Genomic DNA, 26,693 nt, shown 5'->3' with positions numbered 1-26,693 from the left:
GGCTTTGCAAAGTACCTTTAACCACTGAGCCATCTCCCTCGACTTCAAATAGTGTTTTCACTTAATTAGAATGATGGTGTCTGTTTGTGGTATGGTACAGTATGAATGGACAGTGGTCTGTCTGAAGTACAGACAGATAATGAATGTATCACTGTTTCCTGTGTCCCACTGACTTCTCAAATTAACTTGCTGATTGACTTTATAGAAATGGATTCTTCTCCTGTTGACCTCAGCCATCCATCAGACTAAAGATCTGGCTGGGTTGTGGGCCAGGATTAGTTGAGACCACAGAAAGAATTGTCCAACTACATTTATAAGAAGAAGCCATTGTAGGAGCCCACGTAGGAAGGTCTGTACAGCGCAGTGGGCCTGGGGATTCTAAGATTAGTCAAAGTTAAGGACCCAAACTTTTGTGAAGTCCAGCATGAGCTTTTTTGCCTTCTACAAAATTCTTCCCAACCCCTGCCATGTGACCTTTTAGGGACTAGGTTCTGCTGAAGAGTTACAAATGAACATGTCAAAAATGTGGCTTCTTCACCCCCTTCAAGGCTCAGAACATTTCAGGAAGAATGTAAGAGCCAGAAGATGGGGGAGGAGTGCTTTTGGATGCTGTCTTCCAAACACAAAGTGGCCACTGCATTCATGGTCTCGAAGTGGCTGTCACTGCAAGTCCTCCACGATATTGGGTCCATCAACATTTAGTCACAGATGATGAAGGACCGTAAAAAGAAGACATTGAAATAGAAGAGGGACTAGGTAGAAAGAAGAAGGGGTTCGGTGGAAAGGTGATGAAGGAAGGGACTCAAAGTAATGAGAGAAGATTCTGAGCAAAATACATTACATATGTGGTGCATGAAAACTGTCAATGAAAAAGGTGAAAATTGTGGTTTTCCTGAGCTCATGATTTCTCAGTAGTTGTAGCTTGGGGGCTGTGGAAATCATCCTATTTTTACTACTAAAGTACACAGTTATTTGTTCTTAGAATATGTTCCTTTGTGAATTAGCAGCACTTTTCTATATTGCGAATGCCTGACAAACGTTCTAGGGCCCTTTTGGATTAAAAAGGACTTTGTAGGGCAAGTTTTGTAACTCAGTTGTCAAGAAAGAGATTTCAAAGTACAACGAGAGGTCTTAAATCCAAAATGATTGGACACAAGTTAGAGAGAAAAGGAACATATATATGTGTGTGTGTGTGTGTGTGTGTGTGTGTGTGATAATTAAGGAGAAAGGCAGGTCAGATATATTTAAAAATTATTTATTTAGGGCTGGAGAGATGGCTTAGCGGTTAAGTGCTTGCCTGTGAAGCCTAAGGACCCCGGTTCGAGGCTCGGTTCCCCAGGTCCCACGTTAGCCAGATGCACAAGGGGGCGCACGCGTCTGGAGTTCGTTTGCAGAGGCTGGAAGCCCTGGCGCGCCCTTTCTCTCTCTCTCCCTCTATCTGTCTTTCTCTCTGTGTCTGTCGCTCTCAAATAAATAAATAAATAAATTTTAAAAAATAAAAAAAATTATTTGCAAGCAGAGAGAGAGAGGGATATATGTATGTGTGTGTATGTATATATATATATATATATATATGGAGAGAGAGAGAGAGAGAGGAGAGAGAGAGAAGGAGAGAGTAAGAATGAATATGAGTGTGCCAGTCTCCAGCCACTTCAAAGGACCTCCAGATGCATGTGTCAGGCTTTATATAGGCACTGTGCATGCATCTGGCTTCACTTGGCACTGGAGGATCCAACCCAGGTCAGTATGCTTTATTGGCAAGTGCCTTAACCACTGAGCCACCTCTCCAGTCCCAAGGTCAGACATTTTTAAGACCTTACTAGCTGCAGTTTTATAACATTTGGTATCAGTGAGCTCATTCAATATTGAAGTAAACCATCAGCTTTGCAGCAGAAGTGACCATGGATGTCACCTGCCACCAACGTCTCACCTTTGAATCCGCATCTGGCTCTTTGTACTGGACTCTTAGAAAGCAAAGGGTGCCGTGACTTACCCTGCTTTCAACATTTCTTTTTAGTTCTACCATCTCTTGGCCACCTGTGGAGGAGGTGGGCTTGTGCCTAACAAGTGTGCTTGCCATTCTAGAACTTTCTGGGAAGTACCCGAACAAAGAGTCTCCTATCAATGAACCCACTTTGGCATCTCTGGGGTTAAAGGTCGCCTGGGAACCTAGAGATCTTGGACAAATCATTTTCCACACTCAGTTGCTTAGACCCATTTTATTTTTTCCCCCCACAAGCAAACAGGAAACAGAGCCCTGAAGGTTTATTATTTTTTTTTTTCTAAGTTGGAAAGTGCCTGGGGAGGGGCATACTCAGGCTGCCCACAGAAAACCCTGAGCCTGACCCAGACTTGGGGGTCTCTCTGTGTGTTTTTTCTCCCCCCTCCCATTATTTTGGCAGACTTTTTGGAATGTCTGGGAGCTAAGGGCTTTGCTTCATGGACCAGAATTCTGAAGCAAGAAAAAGAGAAAGTTATAGACTAAACCACAGAAATGTAAACACGTCTGCAGCTAAAATAACTCCACTTTCATTGAAAACACTCCTCCCTCACAATCAGACTTCTGTGTGCTATGGTCCATAAAACGGCATGTTAATAGCGACCAATTAATAGATTATGTTGCTCGGCCTTAAAAGTTGAGGGCGTTTTAATTATTATTTTTCAAATTAAAAGAGTGCTTATTCCCTCCCTTCCCCTGGGGTAGCGGGGGGGGGGGGACTTAGCTTTCTTTCTGGCTGTTTGCTGAAATTCTTGGCTGTTAAAGTGTAGCGAGGGAGGGAGATGGGTAGTTTTCACTCCATAGGAATGGGGAGCGCTTGCAGGAGGGCGCTAGGGTATGGGTTCCTAGAGACCGCGCAGGGGCTGTCGTGACCGACCAGGGCGACGAGGCGCCAAACCAGGTAAGCACGATTTTGATGCCAGAATTTACTTTTCACCCGGACATCTTGGAGGGGCCTTGACACTGTGCTCCAAGCAGAGGCTCCACAGCGCTGGGCTGCACCCGGGTCGAGGCGGATGGATGCTGAGTCCCCACCGGGGCTGCTGTCGCCTAGGGTGCCGGTACCTCCGGGCATCCTCCCAACTGCAGCGATCCCCAGGCGCAGGTAGTCTTTAAAGTTGATCCCTCAGCACCCGCGTCTCTTCCTTCCTTGGAGAGATCGTCCTCGGCTCAGGCTCTGGCTAGCTAGCATCATTTTAAAGTCCTTGCAAGCAGTTCAACTTTTACGTAGGATATTTGAGACCGTAACTGGGAAGAATATGGTACTTTCTCCCTAAAAGTGATCGGGGACTTCCGTGGAGCCGGCACTTCCGAAGCGACACCTCCCAGCCCTGTCCTGTCCCGCCCCGTCCCTCCCCTGATCCTTTCGCTCCTCTCGGCTTCCAGAATTGCGCCCCGGGTTCTTCTCGGGCTGGGCTCGGTCGGGTCGTGGTCTCGTGCTTATTCCTCCTCCTCCACTGCCTTCGTTTCCTCCTCCTTCTCCACCTCCTCCTCTTCCTCCCGGGAGCTGCCAGCCCGCCGCCGCCGGCTGACCCCGGGAGGGGCGCGTCCGGCAAACCTGCCCGCGCCCCAAGGCCCGCGGGGGCGCGCACGGTCACCCGGGCACACCAACAAACCAGACGCGCGCGCACACACATCCCCACGAGCCCAGGACCTGTACGTACACTCAGATCCACGAGCGCCTCGGCTCCGCGCCCTCGCGCCCGCCCGCCCGCATCCACGGGCATCTGGAGCCGCGCGTGCATCCCTCCCGCGTGTCGCTGGAGCCGCGCTTGCATCTCTTCCGTGTGCAGCTGGAGTCGCGCGTGCATCCCTTCCGGGCGCACCTGGAGGCGCGCGTGCATCCGTCCCGCGTGCAGCTGGAGCGGCGCGTGCATCCCACCCGCGTGCACCTGGGCCCGCGCGAACATCCCGCCGCGCCCGCCCGCCCCGCCCCCCGCGCCCTCCCGGCTCCCGAGTGGCGCGGTTGGCTATTGGCGGGATCCGGAGCCTCCCCGAGCCGGAGCCCAGCGCCCACACCATGGGCTGAGCCCGGTCCCTCGGCGGCGGTGCCCACAGTCAGTGCGGCCCTGCACGCGCGCGGCGGGCACACGTGGGCGCGGACACGCGGGCGCGGACACCCACGTGCGGGACACGCCCTCCCCCGACGGCGGCGGTGCCGGCCTGTCGGTAAGTCCCGCGCCGCGCCGCACCCCTCCGGGTCCCCGCGCGGGTGGCTCGATGGGTGGCGCGCTCCGCTCGGCCAGGCTCTTCCGAGGGCGCCGGGGTGGGGTGGGGGAGGACAGGGATGCACGGGGCGAGAGGGACAGTGGGCGACACCCCGACTTTGAGGAGGACCAGGGAACAGACCGCGAGGTTCATCCCTGGTGCCGCGCGCTGGAGGCCGTAGGTCCTTCTCTGGAGTGGACATAAGGGTGGAAAGAAAGCCCACGCGTGGCAAAACGTAGAGTCCAGGCGTGGGGACTGGGCTGTCTCTGGGGGTTGGGTGGTGGGCGCGTGGAGTCGTCCCTCCAGGGTGCCTTCGGTGACCTGCGAACCCGTCTGCTCTTGCGCCCTCCACTTCACCACCGTAACTGGGAAAGTTTGTTGGGTTTATAAAACTAGTCTTATTTATTTATCTTTAAATAGCTGGACTTGTTGGTTTCTCTCTGAAACATCCCATGGCCTTTCCACCCTGTGGGGATGGTTTCTGAAGGGCACTACATACAGGCGTACTTTTAAGGCGCGCGTGCTGGCAGCAAGCAGTAGCCCAGTTCTCTGCCGAAAGGGTGCATGCACAGCTCTGCCTCTGCGCCGGCGTGGACAGCGCGTAATAGATTATGTGCTGATTATGTGATAACACATAATAGGTTATGTGTTAGGATCTAAGGATAATTTCGTTTGCTCTCCTCAAGACTAGATCCATATTCACCGAACCTTTCACAGGACACGTGTCTCCAACGCCGGTGCCTCGGAAAACTTTCACTGAGAGTGAGAAAGGCTCCTGTGCTTCTAGTGTGACTTAGTAGGGCGCACAGTACAGGGCCACTGGGCCTATTTTGAATGTCTTCCATTAAGTCTGAGTAGTCTTGGGGGGCCGCATTCGAGAGCTGTCACATTCCTGGAGTTAACCCTTCCTCTGCTGGCTTCTGGGGCTCTGGGGGCCAGGCCCGAACTCTGCATTGGAGACCCAACCAGATAGATTAATTAACCGCAATTAATTAACTAATTAATTAATGAGCAATTCACATCGAAATGACAGTTCTCTGGAACGTGGTTGAGCTGTGTACATTAGTGGCTAATATGTAAAGTTTAAAAATTCCCAAGAAGGGCTATGAGTCGCAGAAACATTACAACATGGCAGTTAGGCAATTCTGGCTTTGACCTGTGCTGTTGACTTCTGAAAAAAAAAAAAAAAAGACACCCATCTGGAAACTGGGAATTATATCTTTGGAGATGTTTGATGATGAATATAAGAATTCCAGTAACATTTGCAATGCCAATTTTGTAACACATTATACTTCAGTCATTTTGCTTTTAAAATTCTGGATAGAATTGTGATACACCAAGATTTCTTTGCTCACCACAGGTTCTTGGTGGTTTGGTCTGATGAGTTTGATTTTTGAAAATCGGGGTTTGTCACTGAATATTCGGGGGGGGGTAACAGGGCAGCATGCTCACCTATATGCAAATATTTTCCTTACACATTCCGTGCTTCATGTTGACATCAAATAAAAACTGTGTAGAATTTTTTATTTTCCAAAAGTCAAATATTTTATTTTTGTAAGGATGCCAAAGGACATCAGATTTCTAACTAAGTAACACATTTCTGGACAATGTAAAAAAAAAAAAAAAAAGGACTTTTTAACTTCCTATGATTCAAGTCTTACATAGTGTTGTTTACTGTGTGGATTGCATGAGTGGGTGAAAGAAAACCTCCAATACGGCCTTTTCCTTAAAAGTAATCATAGCTCCAACTTTTCTTGTTTTCTATCTTGACCCCAAAATCAAAGGGGACATTTATTTCTTCATGAGGTGTAGGATCTAGTATTTCAAAACCCTTTTCCTGTTCCCGGTGACAGACATTAGCAGGTTCACACCAACCACCTGAACTGGAGCTTGGGGAGACTTTGTCACAATGAATCCACGTCACTGCTGCCTCTCCTTCACAGGCGTCCACACAGGGATACCTCTTGGTTCTAGTGAGCCTTGCTGGGACTGGGTTGTGTGACTGGACTGAAGAACCTTAAGTCAGTACCTAAGCTGCTGGTGGAATCCTGGCTTCCAGAGGCCCCAAGCCACCCGGGTTAGGCGGGTAGCTGGCTGCTGGAAATGCAGACGTTTTGTCCCTCTTTGGTTCGTCACCCTTCTCCTGAGGAGGAGGCAGGGTGAGGAGGCTGGGGTTTCAGTGTGAGGAGGGCTCTTGCTTCTTGTTTCTTTCTCCCTGGTGTGTCTGGAAAACCTGAGCTTTCCCAGCACGGGAGTTCCTTAAATCTCACCCTTTACTTATAATTTCAACCTTGAATTTGAAGTGATCCAAAACTTACAAGCAGCATCTGTAAGAAAACTGAGCCGGCCTGACTGAGACGTTGGACTATTTAGGCATAATTTCAGGTAACTGCTGTATTTGGTGGCAATAGCGTGAATGTTGGGGACTTTGAAAGTCACTCACTGCAGGAGTGGGTGACACAGAGTCTCCCAGCTACTCCTCAGCCTTGTGAGTGTCCCAGAATGGCATTCTCATCCATGTTCCCAGCACCCTTATCCAGGGTCAGTGGTGCATTATCACTGTGGGCTTTCTGTGCCAACTGCGACACAGTCTGTCTTTAGCCTGTCAGTGAACCAGGGTGTCCTGCTGACTTGCTGGCATCTGAACCAGATTTTTTTAAAATGCATATTGTGTGTGTGTGTGTGGGGGGGTGGGGGGTCCCTCTTTTTTCTTAGACATCTTAGTATTGTGAAGATTCAGTGCTTTGTGTTCGTGACATTGTGAATCTAGTGACGAAAGCAAAGGCAGGAAGGAGAGCTAAAATTACTTTCCTAAATTTAAGTGGAAGTAAAATGCAGACACCACCAAGAAATTAAAGGGTGCGTCTAAAAATGGAGCTGTGGGTCTAAGTTTTAGATTTAAACTGACTTTTAAGTTCTCCTATTTTTATAGTGGCTGGTCATAATCAGGAAGGCCCTGATTTCATATGGGAAACAGCCACTTAGCGACAGGAGGACAGGTCCCCCTTACCTCCACTCTGGAAGTGTAGTTCTGTGACTTTGTCCTGCTCAAGAGGGCTCCAAGTGGGATACAGGCCGTGTGGATGAGGTGACCACTTTTAAATTATGACCCCGGAGACACTGACCCCACAGACAGGACCTGGAGCAGGTGTAAGCTTGTGTACCGGATTTTCAAACTTAGATCTGTGGCCTCCTTCTTTGAATGTGTAATGTTTCGTTTTGAGCTGGTTTATTGGAAAGGGACACTTCCATACATGTTCTTGTCTCAAGTAAGATTCCTTAAGAATAATATTTTTCTACTAACTATTCTTGTAAAACACACTCTCAGTGGCTGGGGAGATGGCCCAGCGGCTAGGAGGTCCTGCTGTGCAAGAACGAAGACCCGAGTTCGATCTCAGCAGCAGCATAAAAAGGTGCCCCGTGAGTGAGAACTCAGTGCTGGGGGTCGGGGAGGGTGCGTAGAGACAGGAGACTCACTGGGACCCTGTGGTCAGCCAGGGAGGCTGAAAAATAGCAGTTCCAGGTTCAGAGAGAAACCTTATTTCAAGGAAGTAAGGCAGAGGATTGACTCAGCATTCTCCTCTGGCTTCTACAGGCTTGTGAAGGGTGTGAGCATCTGTAAGTAAGCAGTGTGCGTACACACACACACACACTCACTCCACAGTGAAAAAGCACCCTTCCCATAAGGAAGCAAACAGACAGATCTGGCATGACTTTTCCGAAAGAAGGATGCCCTCACTTTCACTTGACTTTGTTGTTCAGCAAAGTTCCCCAAGTTTTCACAGAAATGGGAAGAAACACTTTTCCTCACTTGAAGTTTTGGGTACCCCACCAGCGATACATCTCCAAACGTCCCGTTTTCAGCATGTGATTCTTGCCTCTTAGAGGTAAGATTCATTTTTTCTCTGTCACTGAGTGGAGATGCCGGGCTGTAGATTTCAGGGGCTCACGGACATAATTGCAGTTGCAAAGTGAAAGGAAGGGTCACATTGCCGCGTGCCTCTGCCTGCTTTTTATGGGGAAGGTTGGTGTGGCCACCCTGAGGAAATATTCCCCCCTGTGTGGCTACAGCTGTGTGGAAGGTGGCACTGGCTGGCACTGCACATCTTCCCAGGCAGAGTGAAGGTGGAGCTTGTGCTCTCTGAACTCTTATGGAGAGAGACCCAAGAACTTAGTAAGTCTGGTACCTCTGTTCCTTCATATTAAAACTAACTGGTATTAGCAATGGGCCCTGAAATCCAGGTACCCCAAATGGCCCTGGGGAGCCCTGCTATGTCCCTTCTAGGGTCGCCACTCTAGCTTTCAACCTACAGAGCTGTCACCAGCTTCTGGCCCTGAGGCAGCAGCTCATCTGTGCTGGCCTTCTGGATGGAAGAAGAAACAGTGCGTGATCGCCCCTGTCTGTCTTTTCCCTGTTGCTGGGTCTTCTGCCAGCCAGTGGGTGTTTATGGGTGTGGCAGATGTGGAGCCTGGGCCCAGAGCAGGGGAAGGAGAGAGTCCCGGTCCCCCGGTGTCTTGGACCGGAACACCGAATTGAGCAGAAACTCCAAGGCAAGCAGGTTCTGCGGTACTACCCATTAGAAAACTGCACTCTTTTTTTTTTTTTAAAGAGTATTTTTAAATTTTATACATTTATTTGTTTGGAGAGAGAGGGAAAATGGGAATGAATATGGGCACGCCAAGGCCTCCAGCCCCTGCCAAGGAGCTCCAGATGCATGAGCCATTTTGCGCATCTGGCTTTATGTGGGGACTTGGAAATCGAACCTGGGTCCTTAGGCTTTGTAGGCAAGTGCCTTAACTGCTAACCCATCTTTCCAGCCTCCAGAAAACTGCACTCTTAAAGTGACAAGCACTTAGTTGCTTTATCGCTAAGGTGACAAGGCTGTGGTCCTCATGAAGACAGAAGAACCTAGGGGGAATTTAGCCCCATGACACGGATTTCTTAGTTGCACAGAGTCATATGTGGGCAGTTGCCTACAGTGAGTTTGCACAGAGTGACACGTGTCCCCAGCACCTTGTTGTAGAGCTGGGGGGATGGGACCGTGTCTTCTATAGCCATCGGGCTGATGATAAGGTTATGATGGATGGAGAAAAGGCTGCAGGCTGGTACCATGCTGCTGTCCGAGCTGAGCGAGTGGTGGAGGTGGAGGTTGATGTGCCCGCGAAGCGGGAAGTCTTCCACGAAGCTGCCTCTGTGCCGCTGGTGCTTGGAATTCTGCTGGAAGCTATACTGAACGAGATTAGTGGTTTAGGGAAGAAAATGTAACAGGATCCAGGGGAGGGTGGTGATGGCTATGGCACAGCCTGGGGAGGGCAGTGAACCCCAGCACTGAACAGGGTGCGTTTCAGGGTATCAGCACGGGACATACGTAGATCTAAGTTGAGTATCAGAAATCAACAAAGCACGTGCTAGTAATGTGAAATGCTTTCAGACACACCCCTCACACCTTCTCCACAAAGAACTTTGAATTACATTTCCTTTATTAAGAAATGAGGTAAAAACATTTTGAAAAGAAATAAATTTCCTGTTAAAGAACGTTCTGAGATTGCCTACTTAAAAAATATTTTATTTCTTTATTTATTTGAGAGAGAAAGAGGGGGAGAGAGATAATGGGCGCTCCAGAGCCTCCAGCCACTGCAAATGAACAGACGCGTGCACCCCTTGTGCATCTGGCTAACGTGGGTCCGGGGGAATCGAGCCTCGAACCGGGGTCCTTAGGCTTCACAGGCAAACACCTTAACTGCTAAGCCATCTCTCCAGCCTGAGATCTCCTACTTTGAATGGGGGTGCTTGTTAGTGTAATCGCGAGCTTCTGTGAACTTCCCCACCTGATTTATGAGTCCGGGTCTGCAACTGCATGGGGCTTCGACCTGTCTAGTGTGAGGCTCTCCGTGCAGAGGAGACACAGCAGCCAGATGACAGAGTAAGCAAGAGTGGAAGACAAACTGGCTCCTTTGGTATTGTGAAGACCTCTCTCGTCCATGTGACCCTGGCGATAAAATTTCCTCCGCGATGGGGTTTTTCAGTAGAAATAATGACGACTAAGTTGAGACCTAAGAAGCACAGCTGGCTTTCCGGTGGAGGTCACCCTAAGTCACAGTGTCTGGCCAGCAACACAGAGGAGGGATTTGTCGATTGCCATGCGAGCATCAATGTCAAAAACATTTTTGCACTTTGAAATCGTAGCAATTCTGAAGTTATCATACCTCATGATGAAATTGAATTTATTTTCGCAGTTTTCTAAGACCTACAAATATAGGTGATTAAGCAGAGTATACTACATGGAGCAATTTATTCTGCAGTCCTTTTGCAGCCAAATTGCAAATCCCTAAGTAACTCAGTCAAACCGTCCTGCAAGTCCACAGAGCCAGGCAGGTGCTCACCTTTGCTCACAGTAGGACTGCATTTGTAACATGCATTTACCCTCACTATGATACACTTTTGTTCTTTGTCAAAATTTGGCATTAAATCAGGTTAGACGTTCTTTATTAATTTTAAGTGACTTGGAATAATATTTTAAGTTCATTGATCTATTAAATGTGAGCACTGTTCTAAAATTCCAATGGGAGCTGGAGAGATGGCTCAGCAGGCAAGGCGCCTACCTAAAACCCAGATGGGCGCATGAATAATACTAGGATTATTAGGACACGGGACATATTTAGAGATTTGGCAGGCAAGCGAAATTTATTAAATGCTCGAACATTCTAGCGGGTAGCCCTTCTGTTCACCTGTCTTGTCTCACTCCGGAAAGCAGTGGCCTGCTTGAATTTGGCTCTTTGCAACAAATTGTGTGGACAGCTTGTAGCCAAAACCCTAACTTATTTTTCTTTTTTGAGGCTACTCCACCCATGCCAGGGAAATCTGAATGCAGGGCCCTTGAGTCAATCCCTTCCAGGTGGCAGCTAGTGCAGGACAAACAGTGTGCCCGGGAATTCAGGGAATGTCGAGGAGGCTGAGCGGAGTCGGGACTCTTTGGGGCTCTCACTGCAGAGGGATGCTGTGGGCCACAGCAAAGGCATGCCCAGAAAAGACGGAGAGAGGGCACAGGCTGTGTTAGGCTGTGTCGTCTCCGAGGTGGTTTTGTGTTCTGTTGACGATGCCATGCAGGACAAAGCGGGGGATGCATTGCATTTTTCCTCGTAGACCCTTGTGTAGTTTTGGGGACAAGGTGGATTATGAATAAAATAGCCCATCAAATAAGAATCGAGCAGTCTGGACCATGCTATGGGCAGATGACCAAGTACTCTCTTGAGCAAGACGTGTGTTAGAGAGGCAGGCCTTGTGGGTGTTGAGAGCTCTGGTCATGTTTGGTCCCTTGATGATGTTGTCAGTGAAGGTACACCATTACAAAACCCCTGTTCCAGTGATCAGGTTACAGAGCAGGCTGCAAGGTTGTTCCTGATATTAAATATGGCCCTCTAGACCCTGCAGAAACTGCCCAAGCCTTCCTGGGGCTTGGAGGAACTGATCTAGACACCTACTTCAGTAACCAAAGAGTGGAATTTCAAGGTCAGGAAGAAGGCAGTCTTAGAGCAGAGAAGGGAGAGGTGGGTGGGTGCTGCGGAAGGGGGCAAGTGACACTTCTGAGTGCACTGCAGCAGGGTGCGGGTGGCCAGGCCATCCTCACCATGCCTGTGCTGTCCCCATTATTCAGAATAGTAAAGTGAGGCTCAAGGGAGCTATTGAAGTCACAAGACAGTGAGACCCAGGCAGGATACTCTGGGATTCATTCCTGGTAGTATGCTGTATTGACAGAAGGTTCTAGCAATACTGGGCAGAGGAAACAGAATGCGAGTCTCACGTATGGTTTAAGGTGTTCCGAGAGATATAGTCAACAAGTGAAGTGAATCCTAATAGTATCATTCATGTAACTCAAGCCCCAAATGCTATCAGTTCCATTGTAATCACTGGGGAGACATTGATGACATCTTTTGCCTATAAAATGAGAGTGTGATTCCCATTTACAGCATAGCTTCACCGGACCGATCCCATTTCCCGTGCCTTAGAAGCCACATGGCAGGAGGTGGTTGCCATCTTGGACCATCTGTGCCTGTGTGGTTCAGCCTAGGCTTCAGGTTTAGAGCAATGGGTGACCTTGAGACCTTTTATCTAACCTGATCGCTGGAGCAGGGATTGTATAATTGTATCCATTGACAAGATTGCCCAAAGTATCGCTCAGGTCAGACCTGACAGCAATGAGACTTGTATGCTGCAGTGACATGTTCAGTATTAAGCTCGCAGATTTTCGATTGGAGGGGAATGAATTTGTAATTTTCTTTTGAGTCACTGCATCCTCTATTATTATTATTGTTATTATTATCATCTTCCCCTTCCTCTTATTCTTTCTTCTATTATTATTATTACATGGTGTTGGGGATTGAACCCAGAGCTGCTTACATGCTAAACTCATACTTTCAAAGGACCAAAAGGGCTTGTAAAGTCTGACAGTCTTGGTCCGATTCCCCAATACTCATGTAAAGCTAGATGCACGAAGTGGCACATGCATGTGGGATTTGTTTGCAGAAGCAAGAGGCCCTCATGCACACCCATACTCATTCTCTCTCTCTGTCAAATAAATAAATAAGTAAATATAAAAAGGTACATACACTCACACATTCAAATTGAAACTACATATGCTTGGTAACAAATGGTATTGATTTTTGTGCAAATGCTGCCATGATAGCTTCATGCCTTAAAAATATCATTGAGTGCTGAAGGATGGCTTAGTGGTTAAGGCATTTGCCTGAAAAGCCAAAGGACCCAGTTTTGGTTCCCCAGGACCCACGTAAGCCAGATGCACAAGGGGGGGGCGTGAGTCTGGAGTTCATTTGCAGTGGCTAGAGGCCCTGTCATGCTCATTACCTCTCTCTGTCTCCCTTCCTCCCTCTTTCTCTGTCAAATAAATAAATAAAAACAAGATATTAAAATTAAGAAGTACTGTTGATCATCTCCTACTAAATGTGGATTCAACATGACATATGATTCTTGAGAAAAGTAGCATTTATCATTTTGAAGCTGCCTTCTCAGCTGAAAGGTCTCACTCTAGAACTCACTTTCAAGAGGACATGGCCATGTAATCTGGAAATGACAAGTTATGGGGGAAATTAGGCCTTCCCCTTTGACATAAGACTGGAGTCCATGGCAGAATCTCACCACGTTAGGAAGTTAGACCATGCAATGCAGCTCACCATCTCTGGTTCTGATCAGTGTCCTCTGCGCAATGAATCACAGAACAATTTACTCTCTCAATGATTCCCGTTTTAGAGTTGAGGCTCAACTTCATTTTTATGAAAGGGGACTCTTCACTAGCAGATCTTGTTTGCTTACATGCCTCTTAAAAGAGAAGTGTGTGTCCACCTGCAGTGATTGGTGGCCAAACATTAATGGAAAAATGCCTTACATTTTTAAACAAAAGAACCCCTCCCACAAAAAACCCTCAAACCAGAGAACATTTCTGTATGCCCTAGGTTTACTGTCATAGCTCCCTAGTTTGTCTCTTGTCAGTCCCCTTGGGATCAACATGCAGAGCTCTGAGTTTTACAGGGGGCAATGGAATTATATAGCCCAGTTCTGCTTCTCTTTCTTTTAGTGCTTTTTGGCATAAGGTCCCATGTGGCTCCAGCTTGCTTTGAGCTCACTATGTAACTGGGAATGACCTTGAACTTTTTATCTTCCTGTCTCCACCATTCAAGTGCTGGCTGGGATTATAGACGTGTGCCACTAAACTTGGTTTATGCTGGGCTGGAGGTTGAACCCAGGGCTTTGGGTCTGCTGGGCAAACACTCTGCCAACTGAATTCCTTCCTCAACCCAATTCTAGGTCATCAACATGTGACAATGGCTACAAAATAGGAGCCTTTTCAAGGTAGCTACCCTTCTGTTCCCAGGCCTATAGCAAATGGTTAGATGCCATAGGCAGTGCCTGCTCAGCCTGCTTCCCCATGGGAGGGAAGACAAACTGAATTTAAAGGTTCAATTATATTTGAAGTTGTTGAAGCACATTAAAATGTTAAATAATTGATTTGCGGTGATGTTCAATGAACACGTGTAAATAGGAGACTGTGTGAGGCCGTTGGTCGAAACTCAAAGAGTGAACAGAAGACCACATAGATGTAAGCCACATGTGCCTCGATCTTTTTGGAAAAAGTGTCTCATCCAAGCAGCCAGATCCCCACACTTGCCATGTCCTCATAGGGAGGGGTTCACGTCCCTTTGCCTCCATTGACTGGGGCTGACAGTTTGTCGCATCATCAAGGGAGACCCTGAGACACACTGCTTCCATGTAGGGGGCTCCGTTCCTAGGTGAAGTTCTCAGCCGGGGAGCAACCAGGGTGACCGAGCCCTCAGAGGACTGCATGTTCAGAGCCCCAGAGATGCCCCATGTCTTCTAGGTTGGCCATTTGTGGATGTGAAAAGGCCAAAATATGCTCTTGGAAACGGTTCTATTTGGTTAAACTTGGAGGAATAACAGTGGAGCTGATTTTTTTCCCCCTCAGGCTGAGCAACTTTCGTACACTATAGGGACGTGTGGGTGGATTCAGTGACATTACGAGTGACTCCCAGCCGAGTCACCTCATAAAGACTTGCTAAGCCTTTCCCACTCCCCACCTGCTCGAAGCACAGATTTCGCTGTCTGCAGCACTACGGGGCCCCTGCTGCCCACACTTTCCCCTGCTGGTGTTTGGACCCAGCTTGTTTATGGGTCAGTGTTCTGGAGTTTCATCTATAGTCAGAACACAAGGGACTGGGGGACAGAAACAAGCCAACGGGTCTAATGAAATCAGGCTGCAGATCTGCCGTGTTTTTGGAATATCTGGCCCCTGCTCCCTTGTTCTGTGTCTGGTTCTCATGGAAATTTGTGTCTGAGAATGAGGGGAAGTCAGAGTGGATTTGCAGGAGGCAGGTGCGGCGTTCTTTGGCCCTTGGGCATCAGGACTAGAGACCCTCTGAGGAGGAGAAGAGGCAGAGGCTTTGGGGATTGGAGAAGCACCATGTAATCTTGTGAGATAGCGGATGTTTTTATGGACTTCCGGGTTTTTGAACATAATTCATAAATCTGCCTTAGTCTGGGATTTGCAGGACAGGGAACATATTCCGCTTACTACCCTTGCTCCAAAAATGACAGTTCGAGTTTGTTGCAAAGTTATTTCTGTGTTTTGTAGTACTGGTGTGATGAGCAGACGGCTTATTCTGTTTCTTTCTTGGCTGAAGAAACAGCTAGCATGGGTCAGGACAAAGTGTGGTAGCAACATTTGGAATACAAACCAGCTCCCTGAGAGGTTAGGAATAGAGAAGAAATGGAGATGAGGATCAGAATTAGTTACAGTTACTGGCAAAGGAGCAAGATGAAACACTGCTCTTAGTCTTGATGTCAAACAAGAAAAAAAAAAAAAAAGCATTGCATATATGTTTGAGAAAGTAAAATGCATGCTTCCTTTCTGGAAAAAGCAAGTCTGTTAAAGACTGAAACAAGGCTAAGATTGGCTTCACTGGGCACTTACTATAGAATGAAGAAATACCCTAAGAAGTTTTTGTTCATGGACATTAAAAATATGTTGCTGGGCTGGAGAGATGGCTTAGTGGTTAAGCACTTGCCTGTGAAGCCTAAGGACTCTGGTTCAAGGCTTGATTCCCCAGGACCCACGTTAGCCAGATGCACAAGGGGGCGCACGTGTCTGGAGTTCCTTTGCAGTGGCTGGAAGCCCTGGGGCTCCCATTCGCTCTCTCTCTATCTGCCTCTTTCTCTCTTTGTTGCTCTCAAATAAACTAAGAAAAAAAAAAGTTAAAAAAATATGTTGCTGGGTTGGAGAGATGGCTCAGTGGTTCAGTGCATTTCCTGCACAAGAATGAAAAAGAATGAAAGTCCCAGAGGGCCTGATGTTACCTGAGTTCTCATCTGCAGAACCCATTTAAACAGCTGGTCATGGCCGTTGTCCTGTGGGGAGCAGAGACCTGAGCATCAGTGGAGTTCATGAAGGGCAAACTGGGATAATGTTTGTTTTTTTTTTTTTTTTTTTTTTGAGGTAGGGTCTCGCTCTAGCCCAAGCTGACCTGGAATTCACTAGGAAGTCTCAGGGTGGCCTTGAACTCATGGCGATCCTCCTACCTCTGCTTCCTGAGTGCTGAGATTAAAGGCGTGCGCCGGCATGCCTGGCTAACTGTGGGATTTTTAAGAGAGTCCATTGTGAGGAAAAAACAGGTCGGTGAGCGATGGGGGCAGAGAACCTGCAGCTGTAGGTGTGTGCACAGGGCTGTGCATCAGCACGTACAAGTACGTGCACACATCACACCACACATGCTGTGCACGCACACGAAAACACAACGTGCTTTTTCTGAGTGTGAATAATATTGACGTCTAATTTGCTAGGGTCAGAGTGGTAGATCTATAGTTTCTTTTTTTAATTTTTTTTTTTTTTGCTTTTTGTTTGTTTTCTATGCTTGGCGCCCCCGGCTTCTCATACAGGCAGTAGTAACATGCATGTTGTGGGTCATTAGTTGCAGGGTAAATGGTTGTCGCATATTTTTTTCAGTACCTATATTTTAGCTATAGTTCTGGGGACATCCTGAATAGATAGAATAAATTGAGATTTTGTATTTACATCTCACTGCAAGTATTGGTGCTAAAGACATCAAGAAGCTCTGGCATTTTGTAGATGCAGCTAAACCATGGACTTGAATTTGTGCTTTTAGTCTGTTCTTTTGCATAATCCCCCAGCGAGCATTTTCTTCCATCTGTTTCCTAGTTGTCCCTGCTCTGCAGGGAAATGTAGTACCATAGGTACCCCATGTATCATATCTGTGTTGGTATTTTACTCTGTACATGTGTGTGTGTCTACATTTAGACACATTTTACATATTTTAAAAAAAACACTTTTTTTTTTTTTTTAAATCCACCAGAGCCATTTTTAGCCTTCCTGGGAAGTTGTGGCTTAAAAGCCGGTCTTAGTTTAGGAAAAGATTCTGACGGTTTGGAGAAAATCTGGGTAGTACCTACCTGTCTGTGACCTCAGAAAGGACTACAGTAGTTGAGGAGATGGACAGTAGGAAAGATGTCATGCCAGGAAATGATGCTTATGACAGATGGTGTCTGAGTTCACCGTGGCCTGAAACTGACAGTCACAGAGCAAAGACAGTGGGCAATTCCTCTTTTGTATTTATGAAAGGAAGGAGCCATTACACATGCAAAATCACTGATCCCACACTTGCGTGTACATGTTTGTATGTGTGGGAGTGTACATGTGTGTGTGTGTGTGTATCTTTGGAGGCAAGAGGACTACCGTGGATGTTATCCTTAGAAATGTAATTTTGCAGGCTGGAAGGATGGCTTAGTGGTTAAGGCATTTGCCACCAAAGCAAAATGACCCAGGTTCAATTCCTCAGGACCCGCGTTAGCCAGATGCACAAGGGGTCACATGCGTCTGGAGTTCATTTGCAGGGGCTGGAGGCCCTGGGGTGCCCATTCATTCTCTCTCCCTCTCTTTCCCTCTTTTCTGTCACATAAACAAATAAATGAAAATAAAATATTTTTAAAAAGAAATGTAATTTGCCTCTTTTTAAATTTTATGTTTTTCTTTTTTTAAGAAAGGTTTGGAGACAGGGTTTCTCATTGTCTCTGAGCTCACCGATTAGGCTAGACTGGCCCGCCAGCTCTAAGGAGCTGCCGTCTCCGTCTCCCAGCACTGATCCTGCGGGCGTACGGCACCACGGCGGGCGAGGATGTGGTCGCTAGGGATCGGTCCCAGGTTTTGGGCTTGTGTATCAAATACTTTACAGACTGAGCCATCTCCCCAGCCCTGGCCACACACTTCAGAGTGTGTAAGGTGACACAGTCCTTTCCAGAGTCGTGGGTACAAGATCAGGTGGTCTGTAGAAACACCCACGTTGCAAAAGCCAGCATCCCTGGAGCCCTAGAAACCAGTGTCAGCGATGCAGGATTTGAGGCTTCAGGGGGGTTCACCCAGGCCCGTGAACTCCAACTTTTAGGTTCTTTATCCATTTGTTTTTCCAAGAATTGAGATACAGACTCTGAGAAAGGTAAATTAGGAATCATGAGGTTTATTTAGGGTATTTAGGTATTAGTGTATTTAGGGTGTATAAGGCTAGAAAGAAGCTGGAAAGGAATTTCCCTCTTTGCCTGGCTGGAAAGGGAGAGTGGAGACTGAGTGGATCTCCATCACGGAGAAGCTTCTGGGGGTTCGGTCCTATGGGAAGGGTGCATGGGCACTGGCACATGGGCACCCACACATGGGCAGCGAAGCCTGAAAGTGCCAGCCCTTCACCTTTCCAGAGAAGAAAGCTCAGGGCTTCGGTGACACAGGGGGCCAGAGCTGACAGGAAAATCACGCATGTAACAAAGCGAGAGTGTACCTGGAGTAAGCAAGCAGGAAAAATGCCCAGACAGATAAAGAGCCCCCAACCCTTTCCCAGCCAGGCTGGTGTCCAGGAGAAAACCCACAGGACAAAAATAGGACAGCTCAGACACACACGGCAAGCTCTCTTCTTGAGACGTTTTTATTTACTTATGAGAGACAGGGAGAGGGAGAGAAAGTGAGAGAAAGGGAGAAAGAGGAGAGAAAGTGAGTGAGTGAGAGAGAGAGAGAGAGAGAGAGAGAGAGAGAATGGGTGCACCCATTAGCTACTGCAAATGAACTCCAGACAGATGTGCCCATTTTTAGGTGTGGGTCTACATGGGCACTGGGGACATCAAACCTGGGTCATCAGGCTTTACAAGCAAGTACCTTAAATCACCGAGCCCCCCAGCCCCACTCCCCCTACAAGCTCTCTTATATGGATCAGGCATCTAATTAGGATGAGTCTTGCCACCAGAATCAGGTGTGTGAGGAACAGAGCAGAATGGTTTGTGCATTCATGGTACTGACCCAGGAGGGGCCCGCCTACCCAGGTGCTGAGTTGAGAAGGAAGCCAGCAAGGAGCACGTTTGTTGAGGCATTGCTCATGGCCATTTTGAGCGAGATTGGATTAGACCCAGGCTTTAGTCCTGCCAGGGCAGGCCAGGTGGCATCTCTTTGGGCCTCCGTCCCTGACTGCCTCTGAAAAGCTATGTTGATCCTGTTTCTCCCTTGTCAACAGCCTACAGTGAGGTCCCCAAGATGCCACACAGGTTAGTGTCAACAGCTCCGAGTGAGCTCCCCCAAAGGGCACAGAGATCAGGCCCACTTGTGGCTACATCCCTGGAGGGGGGCTGTCTTGGCTTCCTGTTCTGTCAGGAGCCACAGTCGGGCCACTGTCTTGCAGTGGTCTCCCTTCGCCCTGGACCCCCGGATGCAGGTCGTGTGGTGGGACTGACTTGTCTGCTGCTGAGCATGTTGATTGGTATTTCCCCTGCAGGAAAAACAAAAAATAAAAGTGTGTGTGTGTGTGGGGGGGAGTATATTAAAAAACAAACAAGTAGGAAAAAAACCCCAAAAAGGATGTGCCCAGTTTCAACCAAAAATCAATCAGAAGAGAAAAACACTTGGGCCGGTGTCAAGGGAAACAGAGCCGCGCCAGCAGAGATTTTTATGAAAATGATCGGCGCGTAGTGTTTCCATGAAAAGCCACTGACTCAGAGGCGAGGGCGATGCCGCGGGAGGGAGGCGGGGTGGAACGACGCCCACGCCCTGGAGCCGGCAGGCCCGCTAAGCGCAGTTACTAGAAATGACCCAACGGGACCGAAAATAGGAAAAGTACGTGGGGGGAAAAAGCCAGCATCCCGTGAAGGGAAAGAGTGTGTCTTGTGAAACCCGAGCAGAGGCGGTGGACGCTGACCTCCTGTTGGAGCCTCCCCTCCCCACGGGCCCAGCAAAGCGCCCACTTCTCTTGGTGCCAAGTGGTGGGGCCGAGCCTACCACCTTCCAGAAGAGACTGAGTCGATCGGGCGACCGTGAATGCGGGAGGCGCGCCCGGTTTTGGTTTTCTGGTGGTGGTCTATTGCCCTGGGTGTAATAAGTAAGTGTGACCATATTTCCTACAAGGCTGAACACCTACTCTCTGAAAATCCCTACTCTCAACCACTCCTGAATCCAAAACTTGTCAATCCCAAGTTGTCGCTGGTGGAAAATTCCACACCTGACACCAAAGCTCAGGTGTGGAGCTGGGGAGACGGCTCAGTGGGTAAAGCGCTTGCTGTGCAGGAGGAGAGTTGGGGTCCCCGGCACCACACAGCGTGCAGAGGGCTGTGTCATAACCGCAGTGCAGGGAGGAGCCCCGCCGCTCACTGGGCTGCTAGGCTAGCAGAACCGGTGACTTTTAGGTTCAGCGAGGGACTCTTTCTCAAAGTATATGGTGGACAGTAATTCAGGAAGACACCCGATGTCAGCCTGTGGCCTCCATACACCTGTGTCCACATGTGCATATGCACCTACATACACGTGTGCCCACACACATACACACGTGCGCACATGCATACCACACACATGCAAAACGGCCCAAGCAAACAAACAAGATACGCCAAACGTGCTGTATACAGTTATTTTCAGGCTGTGTGACACAAAGTGTATATATGAAATGCAAATGAATTTTATGTTTAGACTCGGGTCCCTCCTCAAGTTATGTATGAAATATTTGAAACACTACTGGGCCCAAAGCAGTTCAGATGAGGGATAACTCACTTAAAACAAAGAGTCCGCAACACACCACAGGCATTTGCTGTTCTCTGAGGTGTGAGAAATACGTGGCCTTGGCTTCAGAGCACAAGGTTTGTTTTGCAGACACAGCCGATTGGCACCCCCGGCTTCCTGTGGTGGGGGTTTGGAATGTGACAACTGAGCCATCTCTCCAGCCCCTCCACCTTATTTTTAATTTTAATTTTTTTCAGACCTAGTCTTAATGAACATAGAGCCTGCCTATTTGGCCAGACTGATTGGCCCCAGGATCCTCCTGTCTCTACCAACCCGGGGCTGGGATTAACAGGCAGATGACATAGTGCCTAGTTTTAAATGTAGTTTTTTAAGTAGGTGCTGGGGATCTGAATTCAGGTTCTCATGCTTGTGCAGCAAGCATTCAACTCACGGAGCCATCTCCCCAGCCTCGAGCTGCATACCGGAACTACAGAATGTCCTCTGGCGTTAGGAAGCATTGATGGTCCTAACCGGTCAGTGCCCTTCACAGCGTGAGGGTCTCGCTGGCATGGAGAAAAAGTCGCTTTTACATACTGGTGTGTTTCCTTGGCCATTTCCGAGTTGTATCACTCCTTGGCTCAGTTTTGACATGGCTTCTATATGGCATTTCCTTCCCCAAATCTTTTTTTTTTTTTTTGGTTTTTCGAGGTAGGGTCTCACTCTAGTCCAGGCTGACCTGGAATTCACTATGGAGTCTCAGGGTGGTCTCGAACTCATGGCAATCCTCCTGCCTCTGCCTCCCGAGTGCTGGGATTAAAGGCATGCACCACCACACCCGGCTTCCAAATCTTTTGATATATATAATCATGGTGATCTTGCCAATATTGTGATAAGCTCATCTCTAGAGCCTAGAATTCACGGTGAGTTTGCTGGTCTTTGGGGCCTCACTCACAGAGGCTCAAGAAGGACCCCATTGGCCTGCATGTCACCCCACTGCCAATTCTTCAGGCAAACGGGGAGATAAGTTAATAGGCTGACCTCTACATAAGGGTATCCTCAGTGACAGCACCTGCAGGCATCTTGGGGCCTTTTGGGGAACCGAGAAGCCATAACCTGTGACAGTGGGTCCCTGGAAAAAGCCCTTTATCCTTAGAAAGGAAAATTCCCCTTGTAGCTTTCACCTTCTGGTGGCAGGGACAAAACATCCAAGCCGAGTCAGCTCGTGGAAGGAAAGGGTTTATTTCCTCACTTATTACTATTTCCTTATTATTTCTGTAGCTTAAAGAGGAAGTTTCATTATGGCGGGAGCAGACAGCCACGCCCCACATCCTTTCCATCAGCAAGGAGGGAGCAGGGAGACTGAGCTCTGAACACCCCGCTGGGCTGGACTGTAAAGTCTCAAGGCCCCGCCTCCAGGGATACACCTGCTCCAGCAAGTCTCCACCAGCTGGGGATTGAGTATGTGGCTTAATCACAAATCCATGAGGCTCTAGGGGACACTTCACACTCAAGCCACCACACCCCTTTAAAGAAAGAAGATTTTCCCTTAACATACGTGTATTACGTGGTTTCTGTGTGTGCACAATGTACGTGTGCATATGTGTAGATGCACGTGCCCTGTGCGTATGTGTGCAGAGGTCTGGTCTGCCTCGTTTCCCTAAGCTGGGCCTGATCTGTCTCATTTACCTGAGCTAGGATCTCCCGCTGGCCCTAGAACTCACTGCTTTTTAAAAATCTCCTGTGCTTGGGTTACAGGTACAAGCAGCCATACCAGGCTTTTTATTTTTTTTTATTTGAGAGCAACAGACACAGAGAGAAAGACAGATAGAGGGAGAGAGAGAATGGGCGCGCCAGGGCTTCCAGCCTCTGCAAACAAACTCCAGACGCGTGCGCCCCCTTGTGCATCTGGCTAATGTGGGACCTGGAGAACCGAGCCTTGAACCGGGGTCCTTAGGCTTCACAGGCAAGCGCTTAACCGCTAAGCCATCTCTCCAGCCCCATACCAGGCTTTTTATGTGGGTGCTGAGAATCGAACTGAAGTCCTTGTGCTTGCACAGCCAGCGCTCATACCTACCTGGCCATCTTCCCAGCCCCATGAGATAGAATTCTGTAAAGCAAAGCTTTCTTCCCACCCTGTTGTACATGACAAACAGATGCTCCTTTTAAAAGGGGTGATTGGTCTCAATACTGCCATGCTGGTTTGCAGACAGTATGTTGTCACCCTGACCAATGATGACATTTTCTCCCTCCCCACCACTGGAGTCTTGTTTTATTTTCTGTTTGCTGTAACAAAATACTTGAGGATTGGTAGGTTAGCAAGAACAGAGGTTTATTTAGTTCTCCGTTCCAGAGTCTGGGAAGGCCAAGGGCCTGGTGTAGGTATCCGCTTGGTTCTGGAGAGGGCCACGTGCTGGCATGCTGGCACGGTGGCAGTGCTGGCTCAGGTTTCTCTTCCTCTTCTTCCGAAGCCCCTGATACCATCTTGCCCCTGATGCCGTCTTAGGGTCCTGTCTTCATGACTTTCCAAAGGATCCACAGTGAGTTCCTACTGGGTGAATATCCCACAGTGGAGATCACCTTTCAAAGTGAGCTCTTTTTTAAAAAAAAATTAATTAATTGTTTATTTGCCAGCAGAGAGAGACAGACAGAGAGAATGGGCACACCAGGACCTCCAGCCGCTGCAAGTGAACTCCAGATGCATGTGCCAGTTTGTGCATCTGGCTTTACGTGGGTCCTGGGGAATTGAACCTGGGTCATTAGGCTTTGCAGGCAAGCACCTAAACCACTGAGCCATCTCTCCAGCCCTCAGAGTGAGTGTTCATGGGGCGCACACACCACAGCAGGTCCAAAGCCCAGTCACTGCCACTGCTCTCCACCTCTGTCTCTTCTGTGGCCTTGTTCTCTACTCAGGGCTGTTTTTCCCATTCCTCTGTGGGGCCGGGTACTAGCTGGAGACGGGTGGGGAGGGGAGAGAGAGTGCCCAGGAAGACCTTCCTGTGGAGACAGTTAACCCCATTGCTTTTTTATTTTTATTTTTGGTCTTTTTGAGGCAGGGTCTCACTCTAGTTCAGGCTGACCTGAAATTTACTGTGTAGTCTCAGGATGGCCTTGAACTCACGGTGATCCTCCTACCTCTGCCTCCAAACTGCTGGGATTAAAAGAGTGTGCCACCACGCCTGGTGACTCTGACTCTGTTGTTTTTTGAGAGGGTAGGGGAAGGGAAGAACTGGCTGTCTTTGGGATCCCAGTCTCCCCATTTGTGTATTGGGTGGTTTCTTTGGTCATCCCCTGCAGGCAATGGAGTGTATGTGAACTCCTGCCCCACATCCAGTCAATGCACAGATAGCGTCCTTTTAAAAAAGAAGAAAGTAATTTTTTATTAGTGTACAAAAATTTGTTTCACTGTGGTGTTTTATATTTTAAATATGATTTATTCATTTGAGAGAGAGACATAGACAGACAGATAGATAGATAGGTAGGTAGAGAATGGGTGCACCAGGACCTCTAGCCACTGCAAATGAACCCCAGATGCATGTGCCACCTTGTACATCTGGCTTTACGTGGGTACTGGGGAATTGAACCTGAGTCGTTAAGCTTTGCAAGCAAGTGCCTTAACCGCTGAGCCATCTCTCCAGCCCTATTATGGTGTTTTCAGACAGATTGTTTCTGTTTAGCTTTTTCCCTTTCTTTCTTTCTTCTCCTCTTGTGGTCCCTCTCTCTGACCTGATTTTCCTTTCTGCCTTCAACTACAGGTTTCCTTTTTTTCTTTCCCTTTCTCACCTCCCCTTGCCCCCATGTGATCTCCTGTCCTTAGTCTCACCTCCCCTTGACCCCCCAATGAGGTCTCCTGTGCTTAGTCTCACCCCCCCCCCTTATTTCATGCATATAAGCATTGAAAGTTCAGATTCCCATATGGGAAAGAACATGTGATTTTTGTCTTTCTGAGCTTGGAGTACTGTACTTGGATAATTTTTCCCACTTCCATCCATTTTCCTTCAAATTTCGTGACTTCACTTTTCTCCACGGCTGGGAAAAACCTCATGGTAAACACGTACCGAATTTAACTAAGTTTTTTTGTGTTTTTGTATCCTTACCTACACCTCTGAACACAGTGGTTTCTAGAAACACACCTGAGTTATTCCTTACATTCACTCAAAGTGAGCTGGGAAACTTCCCATGGCCTTGCCAAGGAGGAAAATGGCCTCAGACAGGCACAGACTGGGAGATTAATGATCAATGAATCTTTGTGGACCTTTGCGGTGATCTTTCTGCTTAGGACTTGTCAGGAAAGGACTGAACCCACTGGGTTCTTTTGTTTCTTGGGGTACCTGAGCCAGTGCCGGTTTGTCAAAGACCTCTTCTAACATAAGACGCATTCATTTGCCTGTCAAAGGCACAGAGAACAGCGTGCTCTGGGCTCGGGAATGTGCCAGGTTCAGAGGGCGGCTCGTCCTGTGTTCCCTGCACACATGTGCCTCTGGTCGCTGCAGGTAAGGTTCACGGGGTACATGTGGGCTCGCTGGGTTTGTCCGAAAAGATGTTTTTGTTTCCCCCACTTCGGGTTTTAGTCCTGAAGCTAGCAATTAAACCATCCCATAAATCCTCCAGCCTAGGTAGTAAAAACCTAATTTTAGATTTCCTGTGTGCCCCAGTGTCCTGTCTGATTGTTACCAGTTGGCGAGAGGCTGGGCTGAGAAGCAGACAGAGCACACACCACGCCGTGCGCTGAAGCCCTCCGCCTGCAGGCCTGGGGCTGTGCCCTTCCTTCCCTGCCTGCTTGACCCGTGACTTTCAGACTCTGCTGAAGCCTGCGTTTGAAACTCGGCAGCTCACTGGGTTCTTATCAGTGGACAGCTTTGACGTAAAGATGAGGACAGAGGCTCTGGGGAAGGGCTACACGTGTACAAACAAAGCACGTGAGGAATGGTGGCCCCAGGTAAATAAAGGAATAAATGGGTTATGAACTGAGGGGAATTCAACACTCTGTCACTTGGGAAGGGGCTGAGAGCAAGAGAGGCCTGGTCCCTGAGCCCAAAGGACGCCACCTGCACAGAGACTACGCTTGCCCATTGGGTGCCTGCATACCTCAGAGCTTCACCTCGGGCGTTTATTTATGTGCTGTGATGGACCGGACTAGATGGGGTTCAGTCACTGTGCAGTAGCTGTTGAGTCACACGCACTGGTAGTGTAAGGAAGCTGTGTGCACAGTCCAGGAATGGGGCTGAGGTTGTGGCTCGGTTGGTGTGGTGCTTGCCTTGCAGGCATAAGGACCCGATTCCGGTTTCCGGAATGCATGTGTGATATCCCGGCCCCGGGGAGGTGGAGACAGGAGGATTCCCGGAGCTTGATGGCCGGCTAAGCCTGGGAGAGGCCCTGTCTTTACAAAAAGGTAGGCAGGGCTAGAGGGCCAACTCAGAGGCTAAATAAAGGTGCTTGTTTGCAAAGCCTGACAGCCTGGGTTCAGTTCCCCAGTACTCAGATGCGCAAAGTGGCACATGCAACTGGAGTTCATTTGCAGTGGCAAGAGGCCCTGGTATGCCAATTGACCTTCTCTCAGCTTGCAAATGACTAATGCAAGTATTTTAAAAAGGTGAGCCGGGCGTGGTGGCGCACGCCTTTAATCCCAGTACACGGGAGGCAGAGGTAGGAGGATTGCTGTGAGTTCGAGGCCACCCTGAGACTATATAGTAAATTCCCGGTCAGCCTGAGCTAGGGTGAAACCCTATCGAAACCAAAAAACAATAAAAATAAAAATAAAACAGGTGAATGGCATTCCTAAGAATAATACTCAGCTGTCTTTGGGCTTCCACATGCATATTCACATATATGCACACATGAACACACACAACACATGCATTAAAAAAAAATATTAGCAAGGCCAGGAGTGGTGGTGACATTGGGAAATATTTTACTTTTGTTCCTATTTC

At 48.3% G+C, this 26,693-nt stretch overlaps 1 protein-coding gene across 1 annotated transcript in view; it reads left to right on the top strand.

Annotated features, from left to right (window-relative positions):
• The first annotated feature begins 4,149 nt into the window (after positions 1-4,149).
• The window catches only part of Erg (ETS transcription factor ERG), a 257,702-nt gene continuing 235,158 nt past the window's right edge, over positions 4,150-26,693 (top strand). Inside the window, exon 1 of the mRNA XM_045150261.1 lies at positions 4,150-4,168. The gene's annotated coding sequence lies outside the window, so the exon portion shown is untranslated. The remainder of the gene's footprint in view (positions 4,169-26,693) is intronic.

Source organism: Jaculus jaculus, chromosome 5 (genome assembly GCF_020740685.1).
Source record: "Jaculus jaculus isolate mJacJac1 chromosome 5, mJacJac1.mat.Y.cur, whole genome shotgun sequence".
NCBI classification, from domain to species: Eukaryota; Metazoa; Chordata; class Mammalia; order Rodentia; family Dipodidae; genus Jaculus; species Jaculus jaculus.
Note: the sequence above shows the minus strand (reverse complement) of the source record. Positions and strands in the feature narration are given on the sequence as shown.